We start from the raw sequence: 20,765 nt of genomic DNA, 5'->3' as shown, positions 1-20,765 counted from the left end.
GTGTTTAAGTCCAAGACATTTTTACCATCTCAAATAGGCCTAAATGGTACAGTATTGAATGAGTGATTTAAAAAAGAAAATGTAATAAAATAAGCAATGGCATACAATCTAATGCTACGGTGTTACTAATGTAAGTTGTTTAATGTAGGGAAATAATGCATTCATGTTTTCCTCATAAATAACCAAGACATATTGGGTTTGTATTGGACGGCAGGCTGTGTACACCGTGTTTACACGGTTGTGTACAAACCGTGCCAATAGAAGACACATACAATGATCCACGTAATAACTTGGAAGAAATTTAAAACGAAAGCTTTCCATGCCGTGGACGTTCCTCACATATTTCACTCAACGTCGCCGCGAAGAGACTAACAAAACTCAAAGTGGACAGAACCAGAGGACAGCTGTGTGCAATGCTGCCCGCACAATGAAACGTGGTGCACTCACCTTACACCGTGGCAACATACGCACCAAGCACTGCACTCACTCTGGAGCTCTCCATGCAAAGACGCTCACTGGTCGGTGCACTCCATATATATTGAACTTCTTTCGCAACGTACGCAGTCAACCGTGCTAACCAGAGGCGCTTCGTCATCAAAGCCATTAAGTTCAGCAAACCCAGGCAGAGTCCACTTCCGAGCACTCACTCCAGCAGCCGCTGGCTGCGTCTTTGTGTGACCGGGTTGCTGAACTGGTGGCAGCTCTGCGTGGTGTCCCGACCCAAATCTGTACCTGTCTCTTTCTCAGACGCTTTCTCCTCCTCTCCCCACGGCTCCTTGGCCACCTCCTTGTCCAGTGCGGCAGGGTCTGCACTACCTTTGGCATCTTCTGTTTGGTTATCTGTGGGATAAAAATGCGCACAACCCCGGTAACTAAACGTTGACGAATATGGGAGAAGCCGTCAAACGAAAATATCAATTTTAGGAATTTTTTTAGAACAATAAACTTTTGCGGACAAATCTAAACGTGCTGTCAACTGCAAACAGATTCGGTAAAACTCAGTTTCATAAAAAGATAAGATATTGTACGCGTTTAAGAATTAAGAAAAAAAGAATATGCTTCTATAACGATATTTGGAAAATTACGTCTGAAAAAAAAACGTTAAATGTAGCTGGTGACGAAAGGTAAAATTGCCCATCGTGTAAAAAATACGACAAACAACCTTGAACACAACATTCATACGGAGCTGTAAAAACAACAACAACAACAATGACACTGGTAGGCAGTCCACACGAGTGGCAGAGATGTTGCTGCTGCTACTGCCCATTGCTGGCGCAAGCTCGTCACGGGGCACGCCCGCTCGCCTACAGGGGGCACTATGACGGCACTTTGCTCGGAAACGACACAAAAGCAGCACCGCGCAAACGGCACAGGGCGCCTTCGCCACCGACACACAACAAAAAAATGCCCCGCGTGAAATACTGTCCCGCTTTTCAGTGGAAATAAAGCCGCTGAAAAGCGGCGCCTTTGTGCGTGGCATGAAGTGTTTGTAGTTTAATCGGCGCGCGTGGATGCCTAATGACAGCGGTTCAAACAAAAGCAACTTTGGCCCGGGCTGTCTGCCCAGGTCCACCACCGACCACCACCACCATCACATCACGCCTCCCCATGCAACAGGGTCTGACGCTCGCCCATCCCCCTGGGGGGATTAAGCGTGGGGATTACATATGTAAATATACACATTGTGCATTACACAAACACCTCTACACCAACACACACAAACGCGCACTCGCAGGGGTGGTCTTAATTTTCTAATCTGTTCTGCGCGGCAGCAGAAAGCATTTGGGCAAAAAAGCTGATTAATATATTTCCTTCCCCCATCCCCTCCCTCGCCTCTCCACAATAAAGTGCAATTGGTTGACGACATAATCTTGAGCGGCAATCTATTCTTTGCGCAAATGCTCCATAATTGGGTGAGACATTTTCTAGGGAGAGCAAATAATTCTCATAATGAATGACTGGTGCAGCAGCAGCAACAACAAAGAGCACCCTCTCTCTCTCTTGCAGACATTTGCCAATAAATATTTATGGAACACAAATAGATTTCATTGCATTATTCTCAAAGCACCGACGTGACATGACCATCCTGACCTAAATGCAACCCAATTATATTTCACCTGCGCTTACGCAATGCGTCGTTTAAGACGAACAAAAATGTTTTCCTGCTTGCATAATAAAAACCGCACGAAATTGTGCCCGATGAAATTTGGCAGAAAGTGCGATGCAAATCCCTTGAACGAGATCGCTCCCTGACTCGTCGTTATGATCGATGTTGCTATGAGAGCCGCGAGTGCGAGTCTTTAACGTTGTTGCCCCTCGTGGGCAGCCTAAGATGTGCTTGCATGCTTCACGGGTGCGTCCAGAGCGTATCCGCGAAGCTCAATTGACGGGAGGATGACGCCTGTAAGTGGCGCCGAGGAACCCACATATGTGGTTTTAAATAATGGGAATCTTTATTTATCCTGGAGGAATGCGATGAGCTATGAAGCTCTTCTTTTTTTCCACAGATGTCCAGTAGGAGCAAGGGGTCAGAAAGTTATAACAAACTATATGACAAAAAAAACCTATTGGAGTGCAAAGTATGGGAAAGGGAAGCGAATCGGTGAAAATAAATATGTAAAATAGATCAAGTATCTAAGTTCGATTTGAATAAGTTCACTAATCCCCAAAGCTTGGGCAAGGCAGCAAAACAATAGAAAGACATTCTTGGTTATTTCGGTAAAGTCACGTAGAAGGGAAGTAATAAAATAATAAAAATATAAAACAATAAAAAATTCTCACGACTTTTCGGCTGCAACACAAGCAATCATCATCAGGTGTGAAATGTTCTTGCTGTGGATTTCACACCCGATAATGATTGCTTGTGTTGCAGTCGAAACGTCGTGATAATTTTTTATTGTTTATATTTGTATTATTTCCCTTCTACGTGACTCTACCGAAAGAACCAAGAATATGAATCCCTGCAGTCACGAAAGCTTTAAATCAAAATAGAAGAACAGTCCAAAATAACCAAGACCAAAATCACTGTTGCAGAAGACTGAATCACCTCAATATGTAAAACGTAAGATCCTTTCATGTACAGTACGTTCAGAATTCCAAGTTCCGATAATTAAAACGTTCGGTTAAGCCTTTGAAAGTTATGCCATTCTATCGGGTTTTTTTTTGCAATTACAAACCCATTTTTTCCCTCCTAATACTGCATTTGCTTCATCCCATCGATTATAATTGACAGAGATATCAAAGTGAAAGTTATTTCTCGGCTCCAAAGTTTTCCAAAACCAATCCCGGGCTTCCAGCATCCAGATTATTGCCACTCCAGACCAACAATATTCATGTAGGAAGCCCAACTACTCTACAGCTACATTCTGTCTGACAATTCGTGAATGTAACAAAAATAATCACAAGACATAATTTCGTAAAGATTTCTATTTTCTTTTCGTTAATAAGGGCCGTGCTAAGATGTTTGCAATTTAAGAGAAAAATAAGGATAAGGTACTTGGTGCGGCTGTAAGTCAAGAAGCTAATGCCACAAACTTGCGATGAGAGATCTGGATGATCCTTAATAAACGTTTTTTTTGGGTTAGATCGCGTAAATATAAACGCGTCGTTAAACCCGCCACCACCAGACACAGCCAATTAGTAAGGTTTGTCACGTAAACAAAATGTGGCAATTTGTTACTGTTGCAGAGTAAACCCCGACATTTGCAATTCGAGTAGGACGTTTCACCAGTCATCACAACCAGCCTCACGTTTTGTTCACGTGACAAACCTCTTACTTATTGGCTGCGTCGGGTGGTGGCGGTTTTAACGACACGTTTATATTCACGCGATCTAACCCCAAAACAAACCCCATCTTTTATGGATAACATCGGTCGTGAAAAGCCTGCGTTGCTGAACAGATCTGGATGATGTGGCAGCCCCCACCGGTGTGCGTAGCCCGTATTAGAAGCATAGTGCTCAGTTGGGGGGGGGAGTGGCAGTTGTGCATTGGAGGGCAATTGAAAGCTGACCCCATCGCGTGGTGGCAGCGGTTTTTTTTTATTGGCACACCTGGGACGTTGCGCTGCGGCGCTGGCGCGGACGCATTTACCTCGTGCAAAGAGGGCGGCTGTCGCGATGGAGAAAGCAACGCTCACAGAACGCACCCCCCCCCCCGTTCAACCTGCACTGGGGTATTTGCCACTCCCCCCACCCCTCCCTCAAGCTCTGATTAACACGGTTGGCTACGTACGATGCGAAAGAAATTCAACATACGTACATACCAAATCATATCGTCACGTTGTTTGCTGTTCGCGCATGATCATGAAGACTGTGTTTCCCAGGCCAGCATCGACTGTGGGAGTTCCACAGGAAGGGGGCGATGTTTGCCTTTTTCGCCTCTACATCGGCACATGAGGCCTACTATTTGAGTTTTTTAATTAACACCACAGGACCTTTAATGTCCACTGTTAAGCAGACAGCGCTAGGTATGTGTTTTGTTTGTTTATACACCCGTAGTATTAACCAGGGCGGCTGCTGGTTTTGAACCATGAGCACCGTGTGAACTGAGCGGCGCTGCCGCTCGGGCCCGTGGCGTGTGAACGCGCCTTGAGTAAAACGCTCCACGCAGGATTTCAAACGAGAAACTGACCAAACACTACGACTTAATCAAATCGAGATTCACGCTACGCGAACCTATGGATCTTAAATACCACGGCATTAGTAGAACATCGGGCCGCCTTGTATTGGTGGAAATCTTCACACTGCCGTAAGCTTAACTCCAAAACATAAGAGCTGATTTCCAAGATACATATGGCCACGATCAGAGAAGCATAACCTAGCCAATGAAAAAAAATGGTTTAAACGAATGAATAGTGTTGGAAACATAAAATAAAATGTTGCGTGAGATTTTGGGAACGATCTCCTCTGTTGATGGTCCTCCCAACAGGTGGTGGAAATTCCACATGCCCATGGCAGGAGCCAGAAATGATTTTGCCAACCCAAAAACAGATGACTTGTTGAATGTGCCCTCCTCCAGCATTTGAACCTGAAACCTCATTTGTTCTGTGCTTTTTACCACAAATCCATTTGGCTAGAGTCACTTAAAGGGTTAATGCACGAGCATTAAATGCATTATACTATGTACACTGTGGCAAATAAGCTTTGGTAGTGAAGCACATGTTTTTGCCCCTGTAATGGGCTTCGGATTGTGATAGCGCGGAGCGTGGCAAGGCCCTACTAAACCCCCAGTGCACCCACGATAGTACAACAGCCCATCATGGACAGCCCACCAGCATGGACAGCGCACCATCACACGTTTCGGTAAAGCTGGCAGATAATTTGTTTTGTAGGGTATGCAATAAAACTTTCAATGTATTTCATGTTCATGCACGTAAGCAGCTATAATATTTGACTCCTCTTACCTTCCGCATTTCTTATCAATAATTGCAGCTGCCCAGCATCATAAAATCAGAGCTCTACCGTCGTTTATTGTGTTTGTACTACAACACGTAAATACTTACAAGGTATTTTGTGAAAAAAATGTAAGCATTTTGTAAAGGTTAACAAAAACATCTAACATAGGTTGATTTTGTGATCAATGGAAAGCAAGACATTGGTGCCGTGAGTCTTGCTAGCATTCAAGAGCTTATGGAATGAAACGCCGCTGAGGTTGTTCGAACAGCAGCGTGAGAGAAAGACAAAGGTGGCCGGGCCATGCACGAGGCCCAGTATCGTCCGTTGTACAAGACGATAATTGACCTCATCGCCGGGGCCGATGACCCCTGGCGAGGGGAACACGGATATTTGTTTTTGGCTGTGGCCACTCGTATGTGTGTGTGTACATTTAGCGCTCGTGCAGCGGTTAGCGCGCCGTGCTACGAACCCGGCGACCCGAGTTCGATTCCCACTCACGGCTAACACCATTGACGATGATCTCAACCGGTCCTGGGCCTCCCCTATGTCGACTCAGCCTCAAATGAGTACCTGGTGCGGCGTGTAAATATCGTCACTGGGGAGACAAAGGTGGGGCGGGCGTGGTGCTGGCCACCCACCCCCTCGTGTGCAGTGCCAGGCCTTCATTGGTGCTGCTCGCTAACAGCACTTGCTCTCACGGTCTGTTAAGGCTATACGGGGGATCTTTGTATTTGTACATTGAGAAGGACCTGTTCCAGCAGTCTAAATGGCTGAGTGAAGTGGGATTGGTGTCGTTGGAGCACGCGTGTGTGCGCGTGTGTGTGTGCGTGTGTGTGCGTGCCCCACAGAGATAGGGGCCCAATCCGTACATAAATTGGAGCGCTTTGTAATTGACGCTTACACCTGTATGCCTCGCAGCAGTGCTTTTGAAGCCACATGTTTGGACAATTAGCTACGAATCGCTCTTGAGTTTTGCAGGGGAGTGTTTTGGTTTGGAGCTCCCATCCACCCCAACCAGGGTCCAACTCCGGTGTGTGAATGCGTGTCTGTGTGTGTGACCTGTCTGTGGGTACGTCTGTGCCGGCGTGTGTGCAAGCTGTCTGTCAGTAAATCTGTATGCGTGTGTGTATGCTGTCGGTACGTCTGTGTGCGTACATGTGTGTGTACGCTGACGGTACGTCTGTGTGCGCGTGTGCCCCAGTTCAACTCATCTTTGGGATTATTTCCCCAGGCTCTTCTGCACACCCCAGGAGACTACCGAGCACCAAAGGCCTACAGGCGAGGAGCGCAGTGTGGGACCGCATGAATGGCTGTTTGATTCTTAGAGTGCAGTGGGTTCACTGGATAATAACCTTATGGTCTGCAGAGCATTTGTATCTATGCATGCATGCATGTAGGGAGTGGTTTGGTGTACAGTAATTATTGCACAATGCTACAAAACCCAACTACCTGGGATTGATACTTCGCTACGCAGACTTCAACCATCTGGACTGGGACTCACGTCCGTCAACACAGTCTTAAGGAAGGAGGAGTACGTGGCAGGGTCTGCTGGCATCATACCGATGAAGCAAAGACTGCAACGAGGACTCAACCTTCTGCTATTTTCTATCAGAGCGACTCCCTCCCTGGCACGATATCCATGCTCCAGAGAATATCAATATACATATGTAGGATTGCATAAGCTTTGTTAAATCGTTTTCAGGATGTAACCAAATGGCAGGACTACGTAAGAATAATAGTAAGAAAAATAAGACGTTCGAAACACATTTCTAAATATTTCAGTCTTAATCACTGATTGATTGTTCCAAAGGTATCACAGATTGCAATGCACGTTCTGTTGCACGACTGCTTCTTATGTTCAAATGCGTTTTTTGCTTCTGATTTCTCAGATCAAGAGAGAGCTAAATATTTGTTTTGGAAATAAAATGGACTGCAGAAGATTTCGACCATAATCATCAACATCATTCCTTGGTGTGCCGCTTTTAGTAATGCATTATTTTGCCCATATCTCTGTATTTATCCTCTGGATGTATCCGTGCACTCCATCACAAAGGCAGATGCATGCTCGTGGAGGACTCTCATGGCAAAAATAAAAAAAAACATTAAGGCCACTGAACTGATACAATGGAGCAGCACGCACAACCAACAATGGCTTCAATGCCAGCGTAACTCCTCATCATCGGCCCCACTACGGTCCCAAGGCCACGTGAGGTCAAAGACACATTTCTCGTGAACATTCACAGGGCTTCTTGTCCTTAGGCTCCCCACGTCAAGGTCACTCGTAACATCAGCGTAATTTCTTCAAATCTATTTTAACGAGACGTTCACATCCATACCGCCAGCTAGTCATCTCCAGCACCATCGCGCTTTGTCGACGTCTTCCTCCTTTGCTCAGGAATGTGAATTCATATTTTCAGCTCCCGGGCCTGGATCCCTGGAGATGTGAGCACCTCTATATAGAAGTCCTTCAGACTGAACAATAGTGCTTCAGTGGCTGTCCAGTGGGACCCGATGAAACGCATCGCGAGATACAGCTCCTGCCGGGTGACTTGCGCTGCACCTTACAGAAGTGGTTACTTTTACTCACTGCAATTATCGTGACGCCAAGTTATCCCGAAATGGCAAAGTTTCACAAACAGCCCATACGCAAAACAAAAGTTAATCGACGCGTATGCAAAGGACTTAACGCCTACAAACAATTGGGGTCTTCTATCATCAACCGCGCACAATAACAGCAAGTGGCTTTGTAGGATCAATAGCGTTTTACAGCTGGGGTCGTGACCGTATATTTGCGTGGCAGCAAGGTAACCCCTTGTTAGAGAGCGCGAGTGCGGCACGACCGACCATGCAGCCGATTGTTCACGAACTCCCACCACCGGCTGTGGGCCCCGTTCCTTTTTGTGTACGGTGCACGCCGACCCGTTCTTGTCGACATTTTTCACGACACCTCCGGCTTTGCGATTTTCACAGTTGTGAGATAAATAGTTTAATAGGGATTGTTTAATTTTAAGTTTTTAGAACCTCGTTCAATAATACAAAGTATACCATGCAAAATCGATGGAACACTGATGCTCATGCAACTAAAACAATGGAGTACTTTAAATTAAGAGTATTTTAGATATGAAGGCATTTTTTTTCGTGTTGATAGGTCAATCCATCGTGGTCTCATATTTATTAATAAAGCCCCTATTTATTTTTTACGACTCCTAAAAAGACCGCTTTATCCACATGTGGGCATTCGTGTCGATATCATCGCACGGGCGAATTATCTCATCAATTAGCTTTATTGGATATGTCGTATGTGGCCAACCTGCACACAACGCTGTCGATCACGCAACACAGCATGTACACAACAACTTTGTAATCGTGGATCTGAGCAAATTATCTGACCTGCCCAGTGAAAAACACACAAATCCCTCTCCTAATGTCTAATAGCTCTTACCCAACCCCTTATCATGTGACTTCTCTCTCTCTCTTATGCTTCTCTTCATTGTTTGTGCTTTATTTACAAATATCCACCCAAGTTGTCTCTGCAGCTAGCTCAATCGCACTATTTTACACGCCACACACACACACACACGTATGGACCCTCGCGTGACGGTTACAAACAGATTTGCTGTTCTGCGCATCGCCAAATGCGGCACCCCTCGTATGCTCAGCCGTATTGTTCAGTAGCCTGGGCCTCGTGCCGTTAACATATTCTAGGCCCAAGCACGCATCTCATTTGCTCATTATGAGCTCATCCACCTCGACTTTCTTTTTGCACCCAAATCCCATCGTTTAATCCATCGGCGAAAAAAGCCCCCTTCCGCACTGCGCTTCATTTTTTAGCTGCACTAACCACTCCAGGTTTCAATCTTGTTTTAAGCCGATTCGTGGCGGATTTACGCCGAGGTCTGGCAGACACCCAACGGGCCCGAGATGGCAGTCAAAGTGCAGTGCGGGGCGGCGCAGAGGGCTGCAGAAATGGAGCGCGCGACGGAGAGACAGGCAAACGTCGAGCCCGCGTGGGCGCCGTTGATGTGCTTTACAAAAAGTAATTTCTTCTGGTGATGCGATGAAACTCTTCCCATCGATGTGGCGAGACGCGACTTCTGAATCCTCTAATCTGTGATGCCCCACGGGAAAAAAAAAAACTCCCAAGTTAGTGATTTATTTTTTAAGGAATTCTGCCCACTGCAGAATTGAGATCGCTAACCACGGAGGGCACCGCCTAATTCGAGGGATTCGTGGATCAGAGGAGCAGTGGATTTGTGGTGTTTCACAATCGTACCTTGTTTTTATTTGTTACGCAATGTTTAAGAACCTTTGTGACGGTGCCTGGAAATTTTAATAAAGCCAACTAACTGCGCTCTTATTTGCTTTCATCCCTTGGTTTCGAGAAAAAAAGTTTGTAAAATGTTAAAGGCTGATTTCCTGTGCCATGGCAGTCTACAAATGTCAAATTAAAATTAGAAGAAAACAACAACCACCCCTCTTCAAGTTATACTCAGCAACAAACAAAACAAAATAATACAACATACTCCGTAATTAATGCTCAAATCCCATGCAGTACCCAATCGGAAAGGCATTAACACTTTATAATCGGGTACAAAAGCTCTCCTGGTAATGGGATTAAGTGCAGGTGACACTGATGGATGAAGTTAAGGTGGGAAGAAAAAAAAAGAGAAGCAGTGGCTGTGTGAGGGAAATACACAGCTGGCCCAACAAACACACCAATTAGCCACAGAAATGTGCAAATGGAACATTCCAGTTATTTTTACTGCTTGTACTTTTTAATGATTTTTTTGGGCCACAGAGCAACATCAAGTAATTTAATATAAATTGGCTAAAACCCTCCTTAAGAATATAAAATCAATACTTCTTGGACCCAAAGTGTAATTTAATAGCCTAAATGAAATTAAGCCGACGAATAAATGATTCTGGAATTTGCAAGCTGCGTGGTCTTGTTTAATTGTTTAGCAATTTTTTTTTACTTTTTTACATTCATTTGTGAATGACGAAACACAACCGGCTCAGAGATTTACTTCCTGAAAAGATACCTTTGAAAAGTATTCTCCTTGGCAATTTCCCCCCCCACCGTTCTGGGTAACGGGGACATCGGCATACTCCCTCCACAACCTCGCACGAAAGAACATTCACGTGGCGTGCGAATCAAGTCCGTTCACTTTACACGCTGCACACCGGCACATTTTAATTAGATGTGTTTTTATCCTCATGGTGCAGTAGCGTATAACTGCACCAAGCTATGGCTTGTATGGGTGCTGTTTTTGTTGCTGTTGTTTGAGCTCGTAAAATGTTTAGAGATAAGTCAATTTGTAAAAGGGCGGTATGTTATACAAATAAGCGCGTCATTGGAGAGCCACGAGAAACAAAAGCACAGAACGTATTCCTCAATCGCATGGGGAGAGAGAGGCCCGCCGCACTCCCCGCCGCAGCTTCCGCCCACACAGCTCAGCGCCGGCGTGAAAGATTTTTTTAAAAGACTGCGGGTGCCGGGACGTAAATACGCTCGCTATACATCATCACCTGGAGCCCACTTAGGGCCAAGCACAATAAAACTGCATTCCCAAAATTATCCCTCGTAACGTTAGACAGTTATGTCTCACTCGTTCTGTTTTGGAGATCGAAGGAAAGCGTCAGAATTTCGTTTTTGTCGGAGTTGCTTAAGTGCATAATAATAACAAATAAGTAATTGCAAGACAAGTCTCTGTCTCAATGCGTACGACCATCGTTTTTTCCTGTAGTTAAATTGTGATGATACAATTTGGGCCACTTATATCATAATTTGGGCCATTTCAATAACAACTCCTCTGAAAACCTAATCCATTGTTCGTGTTCATTAATGCTTGGCAGCGTCACGTTTGGGCCACTTGATGTATGTCAATATAATTTTAGGCTTAGTTCATTTGCAGTTCTCCTTAAAGCATGTGTACCATATATTTAAAGATACCACTCTTGCTCTGATATTATTACAACGAGGATACAAATAATTAATGTCAGCAGAATTGTATTTTTAGACGTTCCCTACCGCAAACATTTTTGCAAACCTGCAAACTTTGATTTAAAATTGAAACCTGTGCTGCGCCAATTGACGTGGCGATGAGTTCATCACAGACCTATTCGGTTTCCGTAAATGACAAATGTCAACATTCCTAGTGGGTCACATTATCTATCCCTTCAAAAGAAAAATCTGCGGAAAAAGACTACCTCAGTAATGGCTTATGTACTCTTCCCGTAATCGGACTATAACTGCAAAAAAGAAACACGTATCGATATCCCGCGGATTACTGCAAAATGACATGAAAATATCGTGACATTTGGCAATAGGGTCTAACCTTGGCGAACGCCGCTGTTTTAAATTTTTTAACGTACTTTGCCGTTTGAAACAACACGACAGCGCGCGGGCTGGCGGACGTGGGCAAATGTGATGCGATGGCGTGTGGGCAGCGCCCAAACCAAACGTCCGTCGCAAACAGTGCCCCCCCCCCCCCCGTTACCAGGTACGCGCCACCCACCGCCCGTCTTGTCGAGCGTCTGGAACAACCTGCAGCTCGTCGGTGTCTGTACACCAGGCACCACGTGCGTCGCCGACGATCGCCCGGTCTAGCAATGTCGTAAGGGTGTCGAGGAGGAAGGTGGGGTGGGTGGAATGAATAGCAGAGATTTGCTCACAGCTATGTAATTAATCAGCGGACGTGAAATGCCCTATTCCTTAACAAATTAACAACAAAAACTTCAACGGGGGGGAGGGGGAGCACAAAGTGTCATTGTCACGTCCGTCATTTATTTATTGAAACGCCAGGCACGAGCAATGAAATAGGCGCATAGGCTGAGGAATTCTGTCAAATAAACTACGCCGTGACGCTGTCAAGGGAGGAGCGGCGTAGTGGCGAGAACACTGCGCTACAAACTCCGTGGCCTGAGTTCGATTCCAGGCCACGGTTAACATTCGTCGTCGCAAGTGATGCCCGACCCAGTCCTGGTGGGCACCCCCCCCTTCGCTAAACCTGCACCAGCCATGGTGGTGCAGTAAGGTTAAACGACACACACACGCACACACACACACCGCCAAGATAGCATGGAGAGGTCTTCATCCAGCAGTGCAATGACAAAGGACTGTAATCTATAAGTATTGTTCTATCATTGTCAGTAGTCTGTGGAGCGAGCCTTGTAGCTGGATTCGGTTTATGTCCAAGTGTTAAGTGTCTGCTATTAGCACATTGATCACTCCTTATGTTTAAGCACGACAACTCACTGTCTCCACTTTCATAATCAATATGCAAACGGCGCGCGGCATTGATTTGATATTAATTTTACAATTAGGGTCCCCTCGGGGGAGGCGTGCGGTCAATATGCTCCCGGCCGGACTCTCCGGTGCCGGAGAGTTCACAGCGGCCGAGATCCCAGCGCCCGTGTTCAGCGTCTCGCTCCCTATCGACGGGGGCCCCCCCCCCGCGTGCGCAGCCCTCCACCTGCCGAAGGTCGAGGGTGCCACGACCAGCGGCGACTGCCTTTGGGACGCGACGCCGCCGGCACTCGCCGTCGTTGCGATGGTGCCGACGGCGAGAGCCGGTGGGTTTCTTGTGCGCCCGCGTTGATTTCTACAATCGACGCAGTTTTCTCTCCCTAACTCGCACTCGTTTGAGTTTCAAATTAAATAGAGGGCCCCGTTTAAGAGGGCCCGATGCCGCGACGGCAGAGAGGACAGGCTTGTCGATATCGCTGCCGAGGAAGCGGACCCTCCGGTGAGGCGGGCAGGCCGCGCGTATCAGGCGTCAATTATCCATTTTGCTTCATTAACGCCGCCGCCACACCGGCTCCCATTGATTAGCGCAGTTCATTATCATTGGCTTAACTAAAAGCAGTAACAAGGGCAGCTATCGGCAAATCCATTAATGCAATTGATGCCCACAATAGAGGCGGGCACTTAAAATCGCCGCCCCCACTGCCCCTCTGTTCTCGCATTGCGAAGCTGCTGACGCGGCTCCCCCCCCAAACTCCCCCTGCGTGCAGCCCTGCAGCCCCCCCCCCACTTAGTGCAGCCCCCCCCCCCCCCACTTAGTGCAGCCCTGCAGAGCTGGCCGCTTCTCCTCTCGTTCGCTTCGCTTTGACGAATTGAACCTCGAAATGTTGATGGGGGGAAAAAATAAACGGCGCCGCGGTCTTAAAAAAAATTCGTCTAAATTTGCCCAAATAAACTGAATTATTGGTTAGCGTGTAGAATGTAAACGGGCGTAGTATATACACCGGAATGTTTCTTTTTCTTTCTTTAAAATTTGGCGACAAGAGAAAAAATTGCGATTGCTGCGTAAGCTCACGGTTCCTAAATCCATAGGCATAAGCAACCCACACAAAAAATCCAACACAAGAACGTTAAGTCATGAGGAATTATATTAATTAAAGCAATTAAAGCGTGTTAATTTCATACTCGTTTACAATGGATTCTGCACTACCCAAATGCTATTCATTGGTGATAATGAGGTAATTATGCAAATGAGGCTATTAAGCAGTCCTGCTGACAACCAATAAAAACTTGGCTGGTGTCCTAATGTGTCTTAACAACTTGTCATTAATTTATTTAAAGTTATTTATTTACTTTTTATATGAATGAACATATGTATTAATGTATTATTTATGCATCCTTAAGTGTTTTATGTGAACGTACACAAATGCATATTTCTACTTTAATTATTTATGCAAATGTGTACGTAAAAACATGCATTTATGTAAGGATGACATGGCCATTAGCTCACCTCACCACAACCCTAGTAGCCTGGGTTTCATTCCTGGCCATGACCAATCAATGCCGGTGGCAATTGGTGTCGATATTCCTGGTGTGACCCTCTCTTCAGGTTAGTGCAGCCTCACAAGGAGCGTCTGGGCACACTGCGCTATCATCTTGAGCACCGCACAAAACAAACCGGCGATGGCAACCCCTCGTGAGAAGCATCGCGCCGATCAGCGCCGGATTATCCCAGCAGCAAAGTAGCTACACATGTAGCTACGGGCCCCGCACTTTCAAGGCCCCCACACTAAATGCTTTCAAGCTATCAATTCTGGTTCAGTGATTCTGCACTTGCTCTATTACTATAGTACCATACTGCCTTCGACTTTTATGGGTCTTTTAAGGTTGGCGATTTGTCGTATTATCTGGCTGTATAGCAAATGAAAAATTACAATTACTTTACTATGCAAGTAAAAAAAGTGTTTTCATATTTTATTTATTTATTTAGGGCCCCTTTAAAACATATGCTACAGGCCCCGCACTAGCTTAATCCGGTGCTGGCGGCGATAACGGGCGCTCACAAACAGCACTTACGGGGGTCGCTGCATTGAATTCGCTAACTTTACTGCCCTCTGTCAAACCGCCGCTGGATGAACGCCTTCCCCATACTGCGTCGGCAGTCTTGTTTGTCCACATTTCCCCATGCTGGTCAGTGCAGGTCGGTTAAGGAGGGGCCGGTCCAGATATCGCTCGCCACTAAGATGTGCTGCACGTGGGGCATGGGAGGTGCGTTCTAAATAATAAATGATGATCGCGTAGACGATGATGTTAGTTAGCCATGGCCAGGAATCAAACTGAGGCCACCGGGTTCATGGCGTAGTACGCTAACCGCTTTGCACACCGCTCCCCAGGCGACGTTGTCTATCGATACTGTACACGTGTATATATACGCATGCGTGTACGTACAGTGGTATGTATTTAAACAATTACGTGAAGGTACATTGTGTTGTTTATGATAACACAATGATTCTACTCCAGTCATGGGATTTTTTGACGGGGTTAGCATTCTAAAACGTAATGGTACAAATACACAGCAAAATGAGCAGCGGATAAATTTGATATTTCTCATCTTAGCTCCACACCTTTGTTATTTCTTATGCTTGCGAAATGATACAACGTATTTTTCTGTTGCTAGGAAATCAGTGTTAAGATGCACACAAGTGTTACATCTCACACTGTTTTCTGAAACAGTTTATACATTTGGGTGAGGTGTAAACAACTATGCCTTCTCTGAATATGAGAGCTGCTTTGTTCGAGCTATCTTGTTGTGCAGTAATCGCCTGTACCAGGCGACTGGTAGTGGTGAGATGTTATATCCCTCGCCTAATATACAGGAGGTTGTGGGTTGGATCCCGACCCTGACGCCAGTATATTTGGAGTTTGCGTGTCTCTTTCCGTGGTTGCGTGGATTTTTCTCCGGTTTCTTCCGTTTTTTCCATCCACATTTAGAAACATGCCATTAGAGTATTTGGCTGCAATACATTTCCACATGATAAGCCACTTCGTTGAGCTATCATTTGTGGCCAGGTCGCTTATGGAAACAATCTACAAAGCTCAGTGGGGCTTTACCTGGTAAAATAAAAAAAAATAGTTTAGTTTAGAATGCTGCAGTCACGATATATATCACGACTCTAAACGCCACCCATAGGTCTCCATGCTGTCCTCAAGCCTTCCTGACAATGCGCAGGATTCTAGACACACCACCCTTAATTTTACATGACCTCAGATTCACGAGTACCGAGGCACATCTGTGAATGTGAAATCCACAGAACAGGTGTTAGCCACTGTAGCTTGCGGGTGAAAACTATACAGGAGGGATTATTTCAGATTTGCTAAAACAATTGGCATTAGATTATAATGGTTGCTTTACCGTTATACCATCATAGGTGTCACTTCATGTTGAAGTTTGGATGTCTCATTAATATATGAAATCTACCATATCGGTGATGTATTAAATCAATCAATGTTTACGTGTTACACAGAAAGTCCCGTTTAGCCAGTTACCCAGCTAGTTTGCCAGGGAGATTTGTGGTGCAACTGCACAGAACAAGAGCAACAACATCATGGGACCTCCTTTGCCAGTACCAAAATATGATAATAGGGTTTTCCCATTTCCCCCCCCCTTTTGTCTGGCTACAAAACAGGTGTTAAGATGTTAAAACACCAAACTAAAACCTTTTGCAAGGAATCATGTCTGCATTAACCACAATGTTTGTGATCAAAAGGCGTACTTTTGGCGTCCTCTGGTCTAACACCGTTTGAGACGAGGCTCAAAAGAAAGCTGTCTCTGGTGTGGACCAATCAGTTTAAAGGACAATGCATATATTATCAGAGTATGTATTTTTTAGCATTCTGATCACAAGCATTGTGGCTAATGCACACATAATTCCTTGTAAAAGGTTTCAGTTTGGTGTTTTAACATCTTAACAACTGTTTTGTTGCCAGAAAAAAGGGGAAAAACCTATTATCAAGAGCAACAACATCAAAGTGTTGAAGAACAAACAAATAACCATATTAACAAAGTAAACAGGCACACTGCACCAAACATGGGGTGCCAGGGTGGCAAGATGTTAACTACCTCGTCTGGTATGCAGGAGGTAATGAGTTCGATCCAGACCCTGACGTCTGCTGTATATTTGGAGTGTGCATATCTCTCTCCCCGTGGTAACGGGGATTTTTCTCCGGGTCCTCCGGCTGGCTACTATAAATGTCCACATGATAAGCCACTTTGTTGAGCTATCATTTGTCATGGCCAGGATGCTTATAGGAGAGCTGTCTAGCTCAGTGGACTTTACCTGGTAAAAAAATATTAAAATATATATGTACAAAAAAATATATATATAAAACCAAGGAGGTGGTAAAGAGCGGTTGTAGAGGAGATGAGCGCGAATTGACGTGAACTCGATCGAGTGAATCAAACAACACAGGGTCACGGGAACGCTGGAGCTGTTGTGCTCTTCAAGGTTGGCCTGGGTCTCCTGTTTCACAGAGAGAGCCACGGCCGAATGCACGCGATGACCCACAGTGCTCTCCGCCAATATTTGCTTGTAAAACGGGGGGTGCCAACTTTTTGTTCGAGAAAACAAGTTTGCAGGTTTTACGTGGTAATAAATTAAGACGTTCGTGAAAACGTTATTCAAATGTAAATGTACCAGTTTCAAATTTTGAAAATTTCCTGAGCCGTTGGAACGTTGTGGTGAATTCCATCTGTAATAGCGTGTGCCGCCCTAGTCTCGATACTGGGTGAAGCATTTTTGGATTGATTGTGAACGTTGGGGCTTGCGTGTGTGTGCTTGTAGCATTGGAGGGAGGGATCACAAACACCCAGTGCTGCAGAGGCAGAAGCTGTCAAAAAGTAGCTTTTGTGACTGCTGGATTGTATGTGTATGTTTGTTTTTGCATACATGCATATCTATGAATATATATGCTGATGCAATAAAAAGAGTCAGCAAAAAAAATGTTAAAACATTAATAAACACTCGAATTATGGAATTCATTAAAGTTGGCGGAAACAAACACAACTTCAACACTGTATTTCTTTACCAAACTGTTTAAATTCTGAAAACTATAAAGTTCAAATATTTGGAACTTTTTCAGCCCTTTTTTATTGTTGTTGGTAGTGGTGGTGGTGAAGACGGCCATGCCCGCTGCAGCTGCCGAGACCCCGAGGAGGCCCCCATGGGGCCTGGCACCGCACGAGGGTGTGGATAACGCGACGGTGGCGCAGCCGCGGCCTCACCGCTGCGGGCCGCACAGCGTGGACGCCAAAGCTCGCTCGCATTCTCTGCCCACCCCCCCCCCATCGTGTTTCCGGCGGCCGAGGGCTGTTACGCCGTGTGTAAAGCACGTCCCTGCGCACGACGCATCCGCTTGTCCGTCATGCTAGTCAGTAACCACGGTAACCCACCGATGGTCCACAGGACGACCGCGGTTGAAACGCTGCGTGAGCCACGGGGCCAATGGTCACGGCTTCAATGCTCTTCTGATTCTCACAACGATCCCGCCGCACGTGCCGTGACGCTCAAGAGCATTACATGCAGACAGGCCTTGTGAATGTAATTGGCCAAACATGCGAGGGCAGGACTAAAAAGAAGTTCAATGGTATGCAGGAGACCGTGGGTTCGATCCCGACCTTGACCCTTGTATATTTGGAGTTTGTGTGTTCTCCCCGTGGATTTTCCTTCCACACTTAGAATCAACATGCGTTTGGAGTATTTGGCTGCTATGAAGTTCCATGTGATAACTGAATAACCCAATCCATCGTTTCATCTTCAATTGTTTGGACATTCTGGTCGACATTGTAATTGGCTGGGTGAGTTCCATCAGTTGACCACGAGCACCCCCCCCCCCCCCCACTTGGGGATGATGCCACTTGAGCACAGCGCGAGGCCAGTCGGCAGAGATGGGAATTACTGCAGAGAAGCACAGTGTGTGTGTGCTTCTCTTGAGGCACATCAGAGGAAAGTAATATAATAAATAATTTACTAAATTCTACTAATTATTCAAATTTTACCAGGTAAGGCCCTTTTTTCAGAAGCGACCTGTCCACATATGATAGCTCAATTAAGTGCTTATCAAGGGTAAATTAAAAACAGCCCAATACTCTAAACGCATGTTGATTGTAAATGTGGAGGGGAAAACCGGAGGACTTGGAGATAAATCCGTGCGACCACGCGGAGAGAGACATGAAAATTCCAAATATACAGGAGTCGGGGTCGGGAACGAACCCACAGCCTCCTGTATACCAGGCGAGGTAGTTGACATCTCGCCACCATGGTGCCCCAAAACGTGTGCGTGGCTACACCTCCCTGCCTACGACCACGTGGCCAAAGACAAGGAAAGTGCATTCACAAATCAGTGGCAGGCCACGATGGGCAATAATTGCAAACAATCCTAAACAAGGAGCGTTACTTTTTAGTTATCTCCAAAAATATTGTTTCAGAATAATTTGTTGATGATATTAATAATAAATATAAATGTACGAGAAGCTAAATAAAATAAAATTAAGTTCGTAATAATCTTATTAATAATAAAGGTTTTAGGGTTAGATAACGATTTAACCCAAAAACCTTTATTATGAATAATGTTGGTCGCGGAAGCCTACGTGTTAATCTTATTAATATGCAAGGCAATTTTCTAACGATGCCACTTGGTAATTGTGCTGCTGTTGTACAGATTAACCCGGTGCCGGGCATGAGCACGGCTCTGTTACGTTTCGTTTCGCACGTGTACCCCGTGTGTTCACGACTCACAGCTGCCGTTAGAATGACCACGGCTCAAACCTGAAAAACCCAAAGACAATGAACGACTAAAAGTTAAAAGAATGACATTGATATACTGGAAAACAAACACCCACACTGCCAAAAGTATTTATAGAAAAAAGGGAGAGGGAAGAAAAAAAGGCCCAGGCAGTTTCATCTTTGGATTGGAAGGCTCTTCATGTGGGTTGTATTAACCTCCACTTTTAGCCGTCGCTTTGATGTTATACAGTAAAATGAACACTGCTCCCTCATTATGAATGTTCTTTCACTGTACGTACACATACATACCTTCTGCGAGGCCACACTCGACCGTTACGCGCCTGCACGTTGCCTCCAGTGGAAATGGCACTCAACAGCGGTAACTCATTAAAAACACGTACAAAGGAAAACCTTCAAAAGTTGTCTTCAATTTTTAATTGTTATGACCGCATTGTTTTTTTTTTATTAAATTATTCAACCATTTCATCGCTTCCCCATTCAAGATCTCACAAGTTGCTATCCTACAAGAATGACAATAATTCATAAAGGCTTTGTAGTACCAATCCCTCACCTAACATGCGTGCTTATTTTAGCAAATGTCCAGTTCCTCTGAGAAATAAAAGGCTTTCATTTAGAGGTCTAAGGGGCTTGGCCAGTAGATGTTTTGAGAGCTGAGCAAACAGGGAGAGCACAAAAGATGGGAGGCCTTAGGATTCTTGGGAACGCAGATGACAGCGGAGTGTCTGAAACCACTGCTTTACATTAATCCCTCAGTCGCCAAGGTGAGGCTGCCTTCATTCAAGTTCACAGAGTTTTGTTCTTTCCCCCCCGCCCCCCCCTTCATTTCGTAGGCAGTATCACTTCAGGTTCCGTGTACCCAGAGCCCCGGAGCGACCCAGTGTCCTGTCTTCTTGCCGTGGGGTGGGGGGTCCCCCGCCCATTTCCTCAACCACTCTCCACCCCTCCACTGCTGCCCACTCCCAGCAGACGAGATCAACAGGTCGTTCGTGACACTGTAACCACCAAGACGAAGAGGCCCTCGCGGTGGCCTAACAGACCGTCAGGACGAAGTGAGCGGTTAGCGATCGCCTGTTAGAGCCGACGCAGCACACGGGGAAGGGGTTTACGCCCGGGCCGGTAGCACGCACGCACCCAACCATTGCCGACGTTCAGGCAATATACTCCACAAGTCTTCGTTTAGAGCAGTGGCTTTTAACCTTTACTGCAGCCTTTTGCAACCCTTTGGATCTCAATCGTCAACATTTTTTTATAATGGTAATAAACACATCGGGTTTGATGAAACAAAGTAGTTGTGCTTATGTGCCCGTGCTTCATTTGCATTT

The 20,765-nt window shown here is 45.6% G+C and overlaps 1 pseudogene across 1 annotated transcript in view; it reads right to left on the bottom strand.

The window, feature by feature from the left end:
- LOC144723373 (zinc finger homeobox protein 3-like) overlaps positions 1-20,765 on the bottom strand; it is a 196,061-nt pseudogene that overhangs the window by 44,882 nt on the left and 130,414 nt on the right. Inside the window, exon 5 of the transcript XR_013586152.1 lies at positions 733-840. The product of XR_013586152.1 is annotated as a zinc finger homeobox protein 3-like (transcript). The remainder of the gene's footprint in view (positions 1-732; positions 841-20,765) is intronic.

The sequence above is a fragment of the Lampetra planeri genome, chromosome 17, assembly GCF_965212315.1.
Source record: "Lampetra planeri chromosome 17, kcLamPlan1.2.h2, whole genome shotgun sequence".
Lineage (NCBI taxonomy): Eukaryota > Metazoa > Chordata > Hyperoartia > Petromyzontiformes > Petromyzontidae > Lampetra > Lampetra planeri.
Note: the sequence above shows the minus strand (reverse complement) of the source record. Positions and strands in the feature narration are given on the sequence as shown.